The sequence below is a fragment of the Cydia strobilella genome, chromosome 18, assembly GCF_947568885.1.
Source record: "Cydia strobilella chromosome 18, ilCydStro3.1, whole genome shotgun sequence".
NCBI classification, from domain to species: Eukaryota; Metazoa; Arthropoda; class Insecta; order Lepidoptera; family Tortricidae; genus Cydia; species Cydia strobilella.
Window position 1 is genome coordinate 7662655 of NC_086058.1, and position 20645 is coordinate 7683299.

At 35.9% G+C, this 20645-nt stretch overlaps 1 protein-coding gene and 1 non-coding gene across 8 annotated transcripts in view; one reads left to right on the forward strand and one right to left on the reverse strand.

Moving 5' to 3' along the window:
* Window positions 1–14790, reverse strand: part of LOC134749517 (potassium/sodium hyperpolarization-activated cyclic nucleotide-gated channel 2) — a 273523-nt gene extending 258733 nt beyond the window's left edge. For 5 of the 7 annotated variants that reach the window (XM_063684468.1, XM_063684466.1, XM_063684474.1 and 2 more), the window contains exon 1: window positions 14642–14790. The gene's annotated coding sequence lies outside the window, so the exon portion shown is untranslated. The other 2 variants (XM_063684464.1, XM_063684465.1) reach the window with 2 other exon arrangements.
* Window positions 14791–16443: 1653 nt separating this feature from the next.
* Window positions 16444–16518, forward strand: Trnat-ggu (transfer RNA threonine (anticodon GGU)). The gene has a single exon. It is a non-coding gene; the product is annotated as a tRNA-Thr (tRNA).
* Window positions 16519–20645: the final 4127 nt, after the last annotated feature.

The following is a 20645-nucleotide window of genomic DNA, read 5'->3' on the forward strand; positions in this document are numbered from 1 at the left end:
AGACTTATATTGACCGGTATATGAAAACATATCGGGAGCTCGAAAACAATACAAAAGGTAATCACGGTCCATAACTCGGTAATAAGTTGTTTTATTTAGACTAGTCGTAGGTATAACATATGATATAGGTACCTATGTATGTGTACATAAATAATCAAATTAATGAAATAGGAATGTTATTTTGTGATATAAGTAATACGGGTTAAGTAATGAACTTTTGTGACATTGTTAATCGTAGCACCATTTTTGTTTGATTTACAAGTTTTAATAAGTATGCAACAGCAGGCTTATTATGAATGGATGGCTTTATCCACGCGATAAAATAAGTGTCACTTTTACACTCCACGCGATTGAAAGAGACGGATCCTCCCTACCGTCGCTGTCACACTGTCACGTAGGCAAATACGACCATCATATCCGTAGTGCAGAATTTAATTATCATTTATCTTCAAACGTTCTACTTGATGTCGCGTTTTCATATGTCCCCAGCGAGACTAGTGACAGCGACAAAACTTTGACGCGCGAGAATAAAACGCTTAGTGGGTATGGTTTAGCTTTTATTTAGTAAATAGGACTAGGTACAAAATGTCCCAAATCAAACCTACTAAACACTTAGCCTAGCCTGGGCGCGTGTGACTCGGTGAACCCATTTCTTACAAGAATAAATTACTAATATGTTACTTTAATCTCTTTAACAATTTCATCTTTTTGTATTACTATTGCATAAGCTGGCGGCTTTCTCGCACAACGTATCGGCATTGCGATACAGCGGGGAAATGCCGCCAGCATCCTTGGTACAATGCCTCAAGGGCCTATTTTAGATTTAAGCTAGTTATTAATTTCGTTTACGTAGTACCACTGTATATATCTTGTATGTAAATAAATTACTTAGTCTGCAACATTCGCATTATTTTAAAACAACACTTCTAAGTTTTGTTTCGTAAAAGGTATCACTGCACTTCTCAGCAAGAAACAAGGCACTATTAATCTTGCGCACATACTGTTCAGACTCAGAGATTACAAGCTATCGCCTCAGATTGACCAGTGTAATTTCGTGTATCCATAACAACATTCTGAAATGATAGAGAACACAAACTGGTTAACCTTAAGCACTGCACTGTAAGCGATAGGAGCAAGCCAGTTACGTTGATTACCTTTTAATGGTGAGATCTTTGCCATTCTGCTTCGGCCACCTACCACCCGTTTTATGCCACCTTAAGGATAATTTAATGGTACATTTCGAGATAACGAGTGTTGGCCAGTACATCTGGTGTCGAAAATGATAATTGTACCGCGTTTATTTGACCAGTGTAATTTTTATTATTAAACGTATAATTATGTGATCACGATTATTTATTCAATAAAAAAAGAACCGGTTCCATAATACTATGGAATATATCTATTTTATTAACTTTAGGAAACATTTTATCCAAAAGTTTAGCATATTCTAAACAATAAAATTCGAAACGTTCCGTTACGTTTCGGTGATGAAATGGTTAAAATGTTTTATCCCGGGACCGAAACTTGACACTGGAACTATCTTGATCATCATCATCAGTTTGACCACTCGTATAAGAAGCAAAGTAGAGTTTTCATGTTTTCATTAATTATTTAGCGTTTTTATTTTTATTTTTTCCGAAATATATAAAAGTACAAGTTATATTGATCCCTAAAATCTTTTCCGTCTAGCTTGACCTCGACTGCCTGTCAAAACTATTAATAGAATATTGTCAATTAATTCTACCTAGATATCAATTTTAATATTCTTTATGCATCGAATCCGTGATATTGGCCTCAGTGCGAAGGTCACGATGACCTTGGTTTGTTGGATATTCAGGTTTTAGCTACAAAACAGTGCCAATCAATAATAGACCGAGGTAGCTTGTCTAGTGATAGTGACCGACATAAGCGTCGATAGGGGCTGTAGGTATTTCCATTGGTCGAGCATCTAGTCGAGAGACTAATAGGTATAATTGTGATATCTGATGTGATGTGGCTTCGCACAGTTCTCTCGGACTTCGAGATAAAATTTGACAAGAGACGACCTTACAGTCGAGTTAAATGTTTTGTGATTAAATAAATCGGCGATGACTTATGGCTACCTAAATAAAAATAGCGACGCTGTCAAAATATTTGCTAACCAAATTTGTCCTAAATAAAATAAAAAATCTAAGTAGGTACGCCGCGCAACGAGTCGTCCAGACTTCTGTTCGAGGCGAACTACCTACATAGGTGGTGGTGTTTAATAAAGTCAAATTTAATAAACGTAAATTTGGTATAAATTAATTCTGAACTTTTTTGAACCGTAAGCCGGGTTGTAACTTTTTGTATATATATCTGCAAATTTGCGATAAGACAAGTAGTCACTGGGGTGGTTGCGTAACTATACCATATATTTACTACAATTATTATTTTTTAATTTGCGATACTTAAAAATAGACACAGATATTTCTAGAAAACAAATGTTTGCTTAAATAAGGATATTTTAGCCGTTTGTACCGTTCCGTACCCACCTGGGAAATAAAGGCCTTTTCAGATATGACACGTATCTGTTATCATACCTGCTAGAAAAAGATTTCCTCTTATTCCCAAAATCCCAAATTCCCGAAATCCTTATCCTAGACTTACGTCACTACTACGTAACTACTTCCATTACTACGGTTTATATCATTATATTTTTATTGGAATTGATTCTTCTAAACTTTGAAAAGATTGCATTTATTGCAGATTTAAACCACAACACATGTTTGAATAAAGCGCAAATAGATAATACACACATTTATTCAAAAATACACTACACTCCTTCGACTCTTTTCCAGTCGAGACAAAAACAAAGTTTTATTACTTAGTAACTAGTTATTACGTCATCAACATTCTGATTTTAAAAATGCTACATATCTAAAATAAAAATCACTATAGGTGCCCCACTATCATTTCTGCAAAGAATATGATATAATTTGACACAATAATCATTAATGTAATTAGAATGTAATTTCCGTCGTAGCTGTATAAAAAGAATACTTGGAAGCAAGGAGGAATTAGGGCACTTAGTGGCCGCAGGCCTCTGGTTTCTTCGGACAGGGATTGATTCTGCCCGAACGCTAGTGTGTGTGCCACGCGTTACTAGAACATATCTAGATACCGCATAATATATGTATAACGTGTGTAGTCAAAGTATAAGTTGCATTCTAAATTGTAGTCGGATTACATTTCAATCTGAACCTTTTCAATAATACAGCTTAATCAGGTAATGTCGATGTAATTTTTATTGCACAATACTAGATAGTATAAATGATGGACTTTATTCCAAGTGTAATCAAATTTACTATCCTATATCTATTGTCCACAAAGCGCTACTGCCGTAAACATGAAATTTCGCCTTAATTGGCCGCTAACTTGACTGTGAGGTTCCTTTTGCCTAAAATCGTCATAGAAAAATTTCTCAAAATTAAATTTTAATCATGGCCATTTCGTCATTGCTAACAATCCTAGCAATACCGTAAAATGGGGTGAGTAGGCGCAAAACTGACATTCAAACCTCGATAACATTTTATTTTTACATATGCAAACTGAATGGTGTATATAATAAGTGTTCCGGACGTTTGTATTTTAGTTTTTATTTTATTTTGGGTAGGTCCATTTCATAACTTTGACGATAAACAGGAAATTCCACCTCACCCCGTAGTCCCTCGTAATTGGGGTGAGATGGGATTTCATACAAGGGTGATTTTGGAAGATTATTGGATCGTTTTTTTTTATTATGAGTATTTTAAAATGGAGCTATAGCCATTTTAAATTGGAATACATTATTTTTGTAGCAGTAGCCTTAAAATTCCATCTCACCCCCCTTTCATCCCTTCTCTCCCCATTCATAACCCAACTCTCCCCGCGAACCCTACTCACCCCATTTTAGGGTAATCGATTAGAAAGAGATCTAGTTCACACAATAATACTCCTAATATTAAATTCGTCAATAAAATGGCAGAACATTCGTGACCTCAGAAAATTTTGCAATTAGTAGTGCTGGTATCCCTAGTACCGTAAATGCTGTCTCGTCAAGACCTATTTTTAAAACACGCAAATCCCATCCAGCTCGTTAAACAGAGATTCTTTTCTAATATTGTCTTAGGAAACGTCGCATGTTTGCCGTTCTACTCGTATTGTAACCGTTCAATCTAGCGTGTCACGTCCTTGCCCTGCCAATTTGCTGAGAGCTTAACGCTCGTTATGGCTTCGGGAATGACAGTTTCCCTCTCATTTTAACAACCTCATATCTGAATTGTGATATTTTCAAATGTAAACCCTATTCCCATTTGAACAACGTCGTATTTAACTAACTCACCGAGGTAAATACTAGTTTAGCGGAGTAAGCAGGAGATTTTCTGTGTTCTCTGGCTACTTTTTACTGCAGCGTGTTTTGGTTTGAAAAACTCGCTCTCACGTAAGCGATTTCTGAGTAAGTACCTCTTCGCATTTGTCCATGTAAGTGTTTGTTGTTTGTCGATGATTTTGTGTACTTATGCATAGAAATTTTGTTGAAACTGAACCGAATTCATAGCTCTTGACTAGGGTAAGTAGCTTAAGCTTCGAGAGAAGGGATGCACCCCAAATTTGACCTACTTATCCCTTTAGTTCACAGTATATTTTTAAAAGAATTAGACACAGTATACAAGTATGGGTGTATTTATTCTGTTATATTGCATAATCATGTTTTTAGGAATTTTGTACTTAGGATATTTGATTTTCAAAATTATGCTACATAACCATTTATTCGCTACTTTGTTTTATTTTCTAAATAATTATATAAAATGAAAGTTATTATTTTTACTTTATAAAGATATTTAAAACCATACTTGTAAGTGTCAGCCGCTTCGGTCTATAAGGTATTTTTGAATATAAACTACCTACTACATGTTTCTACTCTGTCAGCATTTTCTATCAATATAAAGTTTTAGGCCATTCAAACTAGATTTTCTAAACCTCCCAAAATTTATGCACACCTCCTGGGATGGTCTCCCAGCTCCCCTGAAACTCCTATTACTCGCATTTAGGACCAAATGAAAGTATTAAAACAATTTCCAGCTTGCTGGGACATAATTCCTCAAAACGCTGTTTTTGGATCTAAGTAATTTGATTCGCCTATTTGGCAGTTGCTGTCTGAAAATCCTGTATGCTATATATAGTCCAGCAAACTTGCTGGTTTTGTTATAAAAAATTATAATGGCACATAATGGCCGCCTTCAAAACTAACAAATACAAAGAGTCCTGTAGAGGCACGTAAAGGGTAGGTATGTAAAATAAATCCCAGTGGACATAAGCAACAACTATCTCCTAGTAAAAAGGTATGATCATATGATAAGAACTCAGCTTTGTAATTTTTTATAGTTACCATAATATTTTCCGCACAAAAAGCGAGCTTTTGCAGGGAGTTCGTAAAAATTATCGCTCTGAAGGATTTTGCGGCTTAATTCCATTTTTATCACAGAACATTAATGTTAAAGGCATGTTAAAATTAAATGGAAAGCCATAGATTCTCCATAGAATGGGAGCGTTCGTATTACCGTTTAGCCTTACCAGACTGTTACCCACGTTATGGCCTTTGGGCTATTTTTAGTCAACAGTATTATGTAAACTATTGCAGACACTTCAATTCTTAATTGCAAGAAGCTGTCTATCTGACCTGACTAGAGTTTTCCACTCATCTACTCGAAGTTTAGCTGGAAGAGATCCCTTATAGGGATGTTCGCCTTTGTACTTCCATTACTGTTATTTGTTTTTGTAAACCTGTGTTGTGAACAATAAAGTGTTTACTACTACTACTAAATATTAACGTCGCTGACCTACATTTACTTAAGTCACCGAAGGCCTTCTTGATAAAATAATAAATCATTCCTAGTCTGAATATGTCATCTGCTCGCATTTCGTATACAAAAGACTTGTCTCACCCGATATTACTGCCATCCCGACAGCCGGCAGCTGGCAAATACCTATTTGAAACGGGTGTATCGAGCATCGGGCCGCGTCACTCACCGGAACGGTTCATAAACGATGTGACAAATGAATGATGCTGCCATTAAGTTTCTGTTTTAAATGGGAATGCCAATACAGGATGGTGAGACAACTTACTACGAACAACTACCTGCTGACCTAAAAAATGAGCCGTGTGACGAAGCATTTAAGCGCAAATTGAGAAACCTTTTGTTGGATAACCCTCTGTACTCTATAAGTGACTTCATGGAATTGAATTTGTAATGATATATGTAATTTTATTTATGATTCAAATGATTTATTGTATTTTATAAATGACATTTACTTCTTTTGTGATATTTTATTTTGTTTGACATTTAATGATGATTCTAAATTGCTAAGATTGACATCTATTTTTGACATGTTTTTGTTTATACATACTTATATGACGATCCTTATTGGGAGAGAAAATTATTTTAATTTATTTTGTATTTTTTAGTATGTAATGTTTGAAGATCATGATAAGAAGATAAGCATAATTTTGACATTGATGCAAATTTATAGTGTAATTTTTATCCTGAAATAAATAAATCTAAATCTAAATCTTAATCAACTTGGGAAACTTACTCTACAAGTTTAATGTAAATAATTGTTAACAACTATTTGTTGCTAAATTTTAAAGCTTTATTGATCTTAAACTATTAGTGTAAGTCAAACATACATACTGTGTCACATTTTAAACATCAAAGTAAACAGCCTATCTGAATATCAAGTAATTGAATAATAGACGAAATGGATATGATGATCGAAACGGAATAAGTTATCTTTCCCTCTCCCCCGAAACTTTAATATAAAATCAATTTATAATGGAACCCAGAATATATCTCGCATTTTCACTGCCTTCTCAACGCCGTAATTCGATGAAAGGGCGTCAAATTAAAATGAAAACACAACAGCGAATGACGAACAAAAAAGTTGATTGCGGGGAATTATTAAATCAAAATTCCATTTCGTCTTTGAGCGTATTCTTTTCACAGCCAATAAAATAAATAGGTATATACACAGAATCCGTAATCTGGCAGAAACCTCGTTTAAACAAGGAAATAGTGAGTTTTGGTGTTTTGTAATTTTATTTTAGTTTTAGCTATTTTTACGCTAAAGTTTAAGGTTTAACCTATACACTGCTTTTAAATACAAGCTATACTTTTTAGGTTTATTTCAACAGAACAAATGCAACTGCCTTAACTTAATTGTGACTTGAAGCACAACGAACTTAACGTGCCACAATATTATTTAATGCATAATAAAATAAAACAACCCACAACCCATCTGCAGTTCCTTTTAAGAACTGTCTAATGATACTTTAATATTGGTAAAATGTCTATAACATTCGAAACTATAGGTATAGGTAGAAATTCTATTTTGCCATTCCATCTACGGACCCTCTCTAAAGTTAAGTTCCTACAATTAAGGTTTGCCACGCCGTATTCACACGCTCTCGGATCCAGTTTATCATAAGCAAAAACTAGTCGGCTTAATCGGTCGGCCTTGGACACCGATAGTTATGTTTCTTATACTGTTATGACCGTGTGAGGGAATTTATTTTCGGACCACCCATTACAGAATACATGCAATAAATTACGTCTTATCACGGAACGACGTCACTTGCTCGGTATTTTATTCTTCTTGGAAATAAACGACATCGACAGTTTGGCAAACATCGAGTATATATTACAATCGATACCTAGATTATATAGGACGATCCCGCGCTATTCTAAAAATGAGGTTGCAAAATTCTTAGGTACATTTTTTTTCTCTTGTTATTTTTTTGAGATATTGAACCTCCAGTATGGTTATGGTTTTTGATTAAAATTGGTTATTTGAAACTAAAAGAAAACCTACAAAGTAAATACCTATACGATTTTGACATTTTGAAACCCAGAATAAACTAAACACATACCTGATAAGTGAATTGGATTTTCAACTTAAACAATATAAGAAAACCTTAAACGAATACAACAAAACACTACAGTGTATATTAGCCCTAGGCAATCAATCCATGCCATATTATTTCGGAACCTATAAAATGAAGGTATTGAAGGTAACACGATACGGATCAATTTATATTTATATAGCCTTATACATATTTCTCAAGATATAGGAATATTTGTTTATTTATCACACTTTTTTTCAGTAAGGCGGATTCTTCTAAGAAACAAAGACCGGGATGATTGATTGCGAGTTCTTGCAGAAAGGTATAATAGCATTGTCTGTTTTAATAAATTGTATATATATTATATTTTAGGGTAGGTATAGTGAGTGAAGTCAGTTACTTTATATACCTACCCTATCTGCTTTATCAATTTATAATACTAAAGAAAATCACAAAGCTTAGGTTAGATTAAGGAAGGGGATCTTGTACTTTGTAAATGTAAAGTAGTTGGTAGTATTTAGTGAACCATACACACCTCGCACATACATACATACATATAATCACGCCTATTTCCCGGAGGGGTAGGCAGAGACCACGGATTTCCACTTGCTACGATCCTGACATACCTCTTTCGCTTCCTTCACTTTCATAACATTCTTCATACACGCTCGTCGGTTTAGGGTGCCTTTCACCTTGCAAAATGATAGGTAAAAAACCTTTTTCAGAATTGTACACAGTAATAAGTCTAATAAACAGTAATTCACAATTACTGTCAACCGCGATGAATAAGGATAGCTGGGGTGAATAGGGACAAAACTTAAATTGGTTTTTTTTTACCGTAAGATAATACCTTAACCTGTCTTATGTGCAATAAAGTGTTTACATACATACATACATACATACATAATGTCAATATAATTGTCATAAGATATACCTAATTGGATTTACCTGACAATTTCTTAAAACTATGGTATCATACAAAATCTACTATTATTTTCAATCGAATGATACAATTTGTGTGGGTATTTTTTAAGAAATTGTCAGGTAAATTAAATTTTAAGTGTATACAGGGACAGGGCGAGCAAGTTGCAGGGTTGAAGCGGAGCTGTGCTACTGTGAGAGAAAATCTGGAATTAAAGAGATACGGAACTTTGTTCTTATGAGTCACGAAGTGGATAAAAAATCCATGTCAGAACTAAATAAAAACCTATCAATCAATGTCAAATATTTAAATATTCAGATCCATGTTATTCAGAAACACGTTCGCAAAGCTGGACAGTTTTACCCTCACACAGAAAACAACCGTTCGTATTTCACATATCGTATTGATATGTAGAGAATATATAATACTGGATCTAGCTAGAAAATGCGTTTATTTTCAGACAACTTATAGGTCCATAGCATTGTTAGTACTTAAACAAAAATTATTAATACTAAAAACTAAGATACCAAACTAAAATTAGTTAGTATTAATAACAAAGGTAAATACCTAAACTAAGTGCCCAGCATAACAGCCGTGGCGGTGGCGCGCGTTTCACCGAGGCACGCACACTCGGAGCAGCAAGCCGCTGTCCTACCTCCCGGCCACGACATGCAGGAGACTGTTGGGGCTTCCCCTAACCCGCCTGATGAGTGACGCGACTTTAAATTGCGCATGAAAGTCATCGGTGTGCGCGTCGGCAAACATGCCTGACGCGCTGCAGCATCGAGGAAGCCCCACCATCGCACGGAACAGGTTATGGGTATAGTTGGTCCACAGAATGCTGGTGTAGAAAGTTTGGCAGTATGCCTTAAAAAGCGTGACCTTGACATCAAGTGTAGGTACTTTAGGTACAGCCAGCAAATCTGCGAACCAGCATGTTCCCTCTCACAGATAATGCCCTTCGTTCTCTTTCGATGCCGCCATCATCCTCTAACTCCTCATTTACAATGTGCCCAAGGTATTTAAATTGCAAGACTCTCTGCAATGGCGAGTCATTGAGGTTTACTGGAGGAACAGCTGCTGACGGTTTATTTTTTCCTTTAAATACCAAGAGCTCACTCTTTTTGAAGTTGTATTGAACCCATGCTTTTCAGCATTCTTCTTCTCAGTCGGATACTCTCGTCAGAGCAGTCGTGGTCATTGAGGTCGTTGTACGGCTTTTTTTGTTGTTTCCCGCCATGCTTCTCTATTGATTGCATTTCGCACGCACAGATTTAAAGGTGACCCGCTGAGAGCTTTGACTTGGTCGGTCCATCGCATTGAGGGCCACAATCTGGGTCTTGTGCCATCCACTCTGCCCTAGACAACAAGCCTCTCCATGGCGTCGTCTTCCCTGCGCGTAACGTGACCAAAGTATCTAAGGCTACGACAGTGAACGATTGCCGATAGTCGTCATAGCATAGGTATTATTTTACGCAAAACTCCGATCGTGGGCCCCAACAGCACCATGTCGTCTGCGTAGCTTATGTTATGAAAACAAACTCCATCCACATGACATCCAACATTGCTGCTGAGTTCCTCGATCAGCTGATTTACGTAAATGTTAAAGAGCGTAGGAGAAGTAAGACCCCCCTGCCTTACCCCGCATTCAAGTCCATACAGGTCAGACAACGAGTTGGCCCATTTAAAATTATTTGTTTGATGTTGGTACCAGTACAACAAATGCTTATGAGCTCGGCGGGGACACCCGCGTCCTCGAGCTTCCCCCAGAGGACGTCATATTCTTATATACTCTAGCTACATTGATGACTTAGACACTTTTACGAGACGAATTATAATAAAAGATAATTTAAGACTAAATAATTGTCTTCATGCGAATTAACCATGTCACTTTTTCATTCTGAAACTAAACGTTTACTACCTAATACAATATCCTATCACAGATGAATAATAAACACATTGAGATCTTTTTGGCGTAGGAACTTCGCTAAACAAGTCGCTATCGCTATGATCAGCTTGCTTAGACCATCAATAAATATTAAAAAAAAATGCAAACATAAATTATGTTTTAAGAATTCTTAAACATTATTTTCTTTGCAATAGTACATACGAGCTCCGATGCATATGTTTTCGTCTAGTCAGACCATTTCTTGAGGTTCTCGCGTTTGTACAAAAATAATGTTTAAGTTAAAAAATCACTAACATTTAATGCTAATGTAGTTTAATTTTATATGGTAATATTCTCCAATAACTAAATCCAAATACAAGAAATACCGTTTGTACTAAAAGAAAAAAATAACGATTTTTTATTTTTTATTTGACGGGGAGGAATATAACAGATGTGAAAAGGGCTATCGCTAGGGAAAGCAACACGGCTCTACCAATGTACTGACAATTTTGTTTCGAGTCCATGCATGCAGCAGTGCTATAGGAGAGGACAATATGATTTGGAGAACGTTTTTGAAAAGTACATTTATTTAACAATAAGAGTCTCATGCAATTTTATTATACGATCAAAATAAAGTAGATTAAACATTAGTATTACGGTTCCCATTACTGGGTCATTTTATCTTCATGTGTAAAATTTATTAAAATAAACAAAATTGTTGTGTGGAACAAGACGAACTAATTTGCATCGGGGCTCGTAGGTATGTGCAGTCAAATAATTTAATTTCCGTCCCATTTCGTACCTTGTCACAGTGACAACCAATATGAACTTCGCTAGAGGTAGAGACTACATGCTATTGTCACTGTGACAAAGTACAAAATAGGTTGTAAGTTAAAATCTTTGTACCTATTGAAGGTCTATCATTGATGTCTAATGTAGGTAATTGTCATCAGATTGAATACGATCACTTAAGAAAACGAAGCTTGTAATGAATTTCTTGCGTTAATCACTTCTAATCGTGTAATTGCTAGTTTTATGGGCCCATAGCCGCCGAGCGACAATGTTGGCGCAAGGTTCGCGCGTTTTATATGTTGCCGGAAATGCTTCCATAAAACGTAAAGTAACGGCAACCCAGTCCTAATTTCCAGGGGTAATTTTTACAGACTAATGGCGTTATTCATAAACGCGTTACTGGGCTGAATTACTTAGCTATGAATCGTTTGTCTTTATCTGTCATTTTGACTTGTGTATTTGTAAGAAAGGGATGAAACATAATTGAACTAAATCAGGCCCGTAAAGTTTTATGAATAGGAGGGTTAAACTTTTAAATTAGTTGGCTTTAAGTTTCCTAATTCGTTCGTGTTGTTCTCCATGATGACTAGGACAATGTAAATAATATATGAAATGAATAGGCGCGACTCGTCATTAACACCGTCATGGACCCGGAGACCGCCATTGTTACGAACCCCTAAATATGATTATACACGTAGTTGGTAAATTTAGGAGTTCATTAGCAGAATAAATTGATGGGGTGAATATCGTACATAAAAATCTTTTCATTGTTTTGGTTCTGTCCCCGAAAAAGTAACGGAGTAGTGTAGTTTCTATGTGACAATGTGGTGGCTATTATTATGTTTTTTTTTTTGAGAAAATCTTAAAAAATAATATAGTTACATGTAAAAAAATCCGCAACGCAGGCTTCGTCAGGTGGCTACAAATGCAAATCAGCAACATGCTTCGTCCCAAAAATACCAATGATGATATCCGCGACAGGCTTCGTCATTATTATGATTGGTACTTTTAGATAGATATGTTAGGTTTTTATTATATGGCCCTAATTAGGTACCCATTTTCCATCAACATTTCTAATAATTAATTTCAAAGTCACCTACTGAAGCTTGCATATGTAATGTTTGATAAAAATATCACTACACAAGGCCCATCAAAGAACGCGACTTGTTCCATCAAAACATGTTCCATTTCATAAACCCCGTCATAGCCAGGCCCAGCTGTAGGTATCGAGAGCTCTATTTCTTAAACGAACGGACTCTAGGTAGCTTCTCAAAAGTATATAGATAAAGCGACGTCGCTTTTCTGTCACTAACAGTATCATGATAAATGGTTATTTTCCTCGTCAGATTTTTTGTCCAACTGTCCTAAGTCTCCCCATGAACGTACTAAAAATGTACCATACAAAACATATTATTTGTAAAACAGGTACCAACTATTATTTTGTTTTTTGTCCTATAATGTTATTTTTTTATTAAGTAACTATAACTACAGGACTTTCAAGTAAGTATTTCACTCATAGATCAAGGCTTCAAGCTCGAGTCAAGATTGTATCAAGCTATACAAGAACATGGACAATTTTGCCTAGCTAGATATTTGCGGGAAATCTCGTAAGATTTAGGTCAAGTAAGGCGGGAATAACTAAACTATACTGGTAGTTATATGTTCAATAGCGGAGCTGAGTTCCGTTCTGATTTATTTAACAAAAGATCAGCAAGTAATTTAACGTACCAATCACACAGGCCTACCATAAATAAAAACCGGCCAAGTGCGAGTCGGACTCGCGTTCCAAGGGATCCGTACATTACACAATTTAAACAATGTATTTTTTATGTGAAATGTCTTTAAAAAACCCGTAGGGGTCGGATCAAAAACTAAGTAATTAAGTCCGACTCACGCTTGACTGCACATTTCTAATAGGTTTTCCGGTGATCTATAGGTAAAGATATATTTAGTGCATTTTTTTCAAAATTTTTGACCCAGTAGTTTCGGAGATAAAGGGGGGGAATGGTAATTTTTTGCCTATTTTCTTGAATGACTTCTGAACTATTTATCTTAAAATTATAAAAAAAATATATTTGAGATTCTTACAATGAGCTCTTTTATTGGATATGTAACACGATATCGTTAGAAAAACTTTATTTTTTAATTTTCTCATTTACACCCCAAAAGTGGCCCCCGTGTTTAAAATTCATTTGTTTATGTTACATGTCCGTCTTTGGGTCACAAACTTACGTATGTATACCAAATTTCAACTTAATGGGTCCAGTAGTTTCGGAGAAAATAGGCTGTGACAAACGGACAGACAGACAGACGCACGAGTGATCCTATAAGGGTTCCGTTTTTCCTTTTGAGGTACGGAACCCTAAAACTGTTATTGGAGGTGTATTTTCGATCGTATATTAGGTAAATTATAAGGTAGGTACTAGGTAGTATCGTAGTATCGATTTGTAAATAACAAAACAGCCTATAGATACTCATGGCGCAATCTACGTAGGTTCCCTATTTTTTATTAGGTAGGTACATATACTCATCATTTATAAGTCGTCTTCGAAAAGTACAAATTATCTTAATAAAAAACCGGAACTCTGCCAGAACCTTCCACGAGCGGGCAGAATTCTTCGCATTCGACCTCCCAATTAGACAGTGCATGTGAACCTTTTTGCCTTCCGTCCCTCATTACACGTTTTTGAATAGACCAGTGTAGCTGGTGCTACTTTGGATCTAGGAACTAAATAAAGCTGTTTTTGGCAAAATACGGCATATTTTATTTTAAAAATAGTTTTGTTTATATTTTACACGCTGATATGCTGATAATTAGAATATTGATACAATCATCGAAAAATGGAAAGATTTTTGCAGAATCGGTTTCTGGACCGGCATATCCAGCCGCTAGCTCTCTCGAGCAGGCACGAATCCCGTTACATAACGCACCTGCCGCATGCCAATATTCGCAGTTCGCATTCGTCGATCACCGGTACTTACTGCATCGATTATGTCACCTCTCCAGCTGACGATTATTGCACAACGAACGTGTTAGCCGAACGCGCGATTCGCTATCGAGCCACTACGCGATCGCGCGAACGCACGCGCGATTTAATCGGTGTTACGTGGGGTTGGTGGAGGTTAGAGGCAAACTCACCGTGTAGATGGTTACATAAGTCGCGTGGCGGGAACGAGGACACGTGTGGCCCCTCCGGGGCTTGTGGCGCGACTAGCTCGGGCGCCGCCCGCACCCATTGAGGCTCGCGGGGCGCCCGCCGCCGGCCACCCAGACCAGACGCGATTAGACAGCCTTCACTTGCGCTCTCAGCCGAGGGGCTAATAAACCTTACGCATTTATTCCACCATTGCACTTTATCGACAGGTGCAATTAAATAACAGATTCTTTATCTAGAATAAGAATCTAATAAATCCGCTTATAACTGATTTTTATCTGTTTTATTGTTATTTCGTATGGCTAATTTTTAGTGTGCATGGTACTGGAACCCCAAACCTATAGACATTCACTCAGTATAAGTATTAGGTACAGTCTCCCGCGTGGCTACGTAGTCAAAATGACTGTTGTCACGTTATGGAGAAACTGGACATTTCACATACATAGGTATAATTAAATACTAGCACAATCGGATTAAGACTAACCTCGAAATCTCTTCCAAAGTTATGAAATTTGGTTTGTATGTTAATTAAAGGTCTCTTTTTCATGTCCACACTATTTGACATTTGGGGACCTCGAGGAATCGCAGCCATCTTGGAAAATGTGTACTATCCTGGAGAAATTTGCGTTTTACTCTAAATCTACGTTCTCTGTGAAAATATGGTGTAAGGCAACATCAAAGCTTATTAAGTTCTACACAAAAAAGTCCTAGATATCTTTGCGGAAAAAATACATCTTGTTATAGAAAATAATAGCTGAATCCAGATTTAGCGCTTATACCCTTTCAGGGGATATTCTCTTAATAGGAAACTTGTGGGAATATGAATTTCATTTTTGTCTATACATTTGTACACGTTATAATTAAACAATAGTGACAGTAATGAAATTTGCCAACTAAAATTTTAGGGATCCCTGTTTGCGTGTCATAAAGCGTGTTTTATTTTGCTCGACTTGACAGATAAGCTTCTAATGTTGCCTTACACCATATTTTCACAGAGAACGTATATTGAGAGTAAAACGCAAATTTCTCCAGGATGGTACACATTTTCCAATATGTCTGCGATTCCTCGAGGTCCCCAAATGTCAAATAGTGTGGACATGAAAAAGAGACCTTTAATATAATATTAACATACATACCAAATTTCATAACTTTGGAAGAGATTTCAAAGCTAGTCTTAATCCGATTGTGCTATATATGAAAAACCTAATAATATTATTATTAATTGATTGAATAAAAATATTATTGGTCTATCATATATTTTTAATCCTGTCTTTTGTATTATAACCGAAAAACTTAAAAGCCAAATGACTATAAATGTGACCCTAAATTCAGACAATTTTTCTAACATAATGGGTATCGGGTAGGTACAATATTATTTTTTATGAAGCAGAAACGTCTGAGCGTTACTCTAAATTTTTAAATTGAAGGAAAAATTAAATGTATGGCGTTTCTGCTTCATAAAAAAATAGTTTAGAAGGGTTAGCACATTGTTACTGGCGAATTCTCAATATAACTTGAGACTCCATTCTTACAGGTAGATGTTGCTATGTAGGCCTCCGTCACAGAATAAGTAATAGTATAAGTATTATCATACAGAACGGCCACGCACCGCCCCGCCCCGATACGAATTACCTCGCCCCGCGACAGCAGATTGACGACCTTTTGCCGACCGCTCAGTACTGTTTTTAAGCAACTTACTCACACAATGACGCATGTCGCGTGTACAGACGTGCCGTTCACACATAGAAACGCAAGTGATTTTTTATGTATAGCGTGTCCGCCCTGTGCCTCTGTGGCTCAGTTGGCAGAAGCGATTGGACCGGTGTTCCAATGGTCGCAGGTTCGATTCCTGCCGGAGGTGTAAAAAATTTCCATTTTTCCTTTAATTAAAAAATTTGGAGGTACAATATTATCTGTAAAATTCAACTTTACTTAGTTCAGTTTGATTTCGCTCAGTTCGAACTGTCATGATATCAAACAGTACCTACAAGTTATTTTGTCACCTCGCATTGGAGTTTCACAGAATTATTCAGGACATTCTGGCATGCAGCCCGGTGAAACTGACAGTGTCCGAACTTTTCGAGGTTTCAAAGCCGTAAGTAGGTTACGTACCTAAATGGCAAAGTTTTATTGGCGTTTTGTATCTCGCTTTCAATGGAAAGGTTTCGTGGTGAATTCTTACATTATATGACATTGTGGCTGCAAAATATATCTATACTAACGCCATGAAATTGTACCTAAATGCCTACAAAAAACAAACTTTCCTAAAAATTAAACCAAGACCAAACCTGTATTCACCTTAACACTCTTACGTAATAAATACTAAACAGGGGGAGGGGTCCGCCGATACTTTTTTTTTTATATAAGGGTGAAATATTTTATTCACCATTAAAAAAATATCAATATTGTTATAAATAAATAATATTTTATTCACAATAGATGCTGCCACGCCATGCTGAAATAATATTGCACCGCCATCGCTAGTGACAAGGGCTCCTTCACGGTTAAAGTATATATACTTAAACAAATTAATCCGTGAAGACCATCCTACATGGTCGGAAATTAAGAACCGGAATTTCTATAATCACATGATAAATTCAGAGGGGAGGAGTCTTTGTCTATGGTTTCTGATACTCGTATTTCATAGAAAAACCAGATTTTATTGCGTAACCATAAAGATTCAGATTATTAATTTCACTTCACCTACATCTACTCACATATCAAACTTCTCATTTCTAGCCAACTGTGTATATTTATAGTTAGTACTCATGATATCCTTCACATTTGATTTTTGTTTGTACTATCTGTTTCAGTAATTATAAGTACATACTAATTTGTTTTCGCCACTTATTATTGTGGAGACTGTACCGGCTCCAAATCCAAAGTGGGTTAATTATCTCCTTTCCTATGTACGCTTAATACCCCCATACTCTTTTAAAGCGTTCCGTGACTGCATATTTTTTGTTCCGATAACACAAGTGGCTCTTACATGATTATTCGAGTGAATCAGATACATTACCCTCATTTCCCATTCTCTTGTTTACGTGCAAATGTGAGCTTCTCCGGGAACACCGGGCGTCCTGTGATGGCAGGTTATTATGGACTTAATGGAAAGTAACATGTCAACGTAGTATCGTGTATAAATACTTGTATAGGGTTCTAATATCTAAGTATTCTGATTGCGACAATCATTTTTTAGGATTTCGTGCCTAAATGTCGATCTGATTTTGAATTATTTTTACCTAAGTACCTATCTGAACCATTCCATAATTACTTCATATTTTATATTTATTTCTGTATCCTATCATTCCTCTTTATTTGTTATTCCTATCTGGCTCAGATTTTTTCATATGAGGGCTATCGTTTTTTTGCTCACCAGAGGGCGCCTCTGTTGATGGTGGTCCAAAAGACTAAAGAACAGCTGTCAGTCATTGGAGTGACAAGTGACATTTGACATTTCGAACTATGGAAAAGACCACCATCTACACTAGCGCCCCTAGCGGCGAATTCATACGCGTTAGCCCTCATTAAGACTGCATCGTCCAGTGGCGCCCTCATTGAGGGGATTGTGTTTTCTAATAAACCAATTAATTTCTGTATAAATCAGTATACTACTACTGTTGTTGTACTACAGATTCACCAATTTTGGTCTTTTTCACAGTTTTATTTTGCTTATTTTCTGCTTTATCAGTTTATCAACTAAATGGCAAATGGTGGCCACATTTTTCCGTTTAGGTGATAGTCAACACTTCAACAGTAAATAAGTAATATTTGGTAATATTTAGCAGACGTAGTTGCGACGCCATCTAGCGTCGAGTAGTAGAATTAATTTTCACGTACATTAAAATAGCTACCGCTTGTCATGGGATAGTATTTTGTTATGTTAGAAAGATGTCGTATAGGAGCTGAGGGCTACCGCGTTTAATTTTGCCGTTAGGGGCGCTAGTGTAGATGGAAGTCTCAAAATGTCAAATGCATAGAAGTTTTGGGGGTTTCAAGCTTTTTTTATCGTGAGTTTACACCTTATTCATAATTGCGGTAAATCTTTGTCCATCTTTGATTAATCATGGTAAACAATAGATATAGCTCAATAAAGCTCAATAAATGATAGTGGTTTAAAAAAAGCCAACTAAAATATATGCCAAATTAAACAGGTTGAAAAAATGGCTCATTTAGACGTTAAAATACCTTTGTGTATATTAGAACGTATTGATTTTAAAAAAACAAGCATAGAAGAATATTGAGATCTGTTTTTCTGGACCTACATCTACAGTGGCGCCAACTGGTGAGCACAAAAACGGTAGCCCTCATTACGAACATAATACCACATTTTTGCGGTACAATGACATATTATATGTAGATGATGTCGTAATAAGTGACGTAGGTCGTCATGTCGTCAAGCACTTGAAAGCACCTTACTTACGCACAATAAATCATGTATAGCAGTGTTGGCCGAACGTTAACTGCAATTAACCATTAACCAGTACAAATTGAACCGTAGTTAAACCGTAACGGACGGTTACAGTTTACGGTTCAATTTGTACTGGTTAATTGCATTAACGTTTCGGCCAACACTGATGTAAGTGTAGTATGTTGGCTGTGGTTCCTTAACTTGTCAAGTTTTTTACCTCTGCAGTTTATTATAATTATTATAAATACTCGTGTTAAAAATTAAAATGATTTCAAAGAAAATAATGAAGTAATACAAAGCATTACACATACTTGTTAAGTTGTTATTCCCATGGAATGGATGTGGCCCGTAGATTCGAAACCCAATATAACTTTTTGGCAGACGAACTTTGTTTTGTCTGAAAAAGGTATTTAGAGAAGTGCAGAAACTTCAGTTTGTTATATGTATAGTGCTGTTTTATTAGTTTCACAGGGAAATAAATACAAGAAAAATGCCTCTAATCTTCCAAAATAATTATTCCATAAAATAGAAGGGTAGTAGACAAAAGAAAATGCTATTCTGAATATATTTTATTGTTGTCAATAGATTTTAGTTATAACATTTTTTGTCATAAAATTATTATAATACAAAAAAACAACATTTAGAAATATTTCCAGAAGGTACACAAATAAATTACTTTTTGACACATTTACAGGTGGGTAGTAGAGGACCCATCTTAAATAATTTAAATTTACATTCGTAATATGTATCTTTCTTTTTTTTTTTACTCTCTCATTCTCGGTTTCTTGCCCGATATTCCCTTTTATTCTAGCCCGGTTGGTCTATGATTAAATCCTCAGACCTCGTGCGCAGATTGTTCTTTTAAATGAACCTGAGCGCCTACAAATATAAATATAAGCCTGTATGTAAAAACTAGCCAAGTCAATTCCTGGACTTTACTTAAAGCCCAAGTGAACTAGAACTTGGCACTCATATAGATATCAATTCTTTTGCCGGCGAAGTCAACAACGACGCATATTCTTAATGTTGAACTTGGCTCTCATTTCACATTTATGTTTTTGATGGGATTATTATTAATTTATTTATTCATGTAAAACAATTAGGTACACGGTTAGGTACAATAAATGCGCCAAACTGGAGTAACCAGTTTGTTAGCGCGCCGTGCTCAATTCTCACTTAATTTTAAGCTAAATATTTAAATATCGTGACTTATACGTAGGTACATAATTATATTCTATTGTAAGTAGTAATCCTGTCCATAGATGATTCAATTTTGTTGTGTAATAAATATGTTGTAATGAAGTCATATCCATGTTATATTTTGCCCTAAAATTACCTGTTTCCTTTCATTAATAATGACACCTCCACACTTTGTTCTGTAAAACTCGGTATATGTCTATGTATCTCTAAATCCGTACTTTTATGGTCGTCCAAAGCACAAGAGTAAATAATTATTATATCAAATATATGTTTTTAACTTTAGTTTAGTAACAGCTATAACAACATTGCTTATTTTAACGGTGTTACTTTGAAAATGTTCGGTTAAATATAGACAGTTGAACGTAATAAATTTTAAA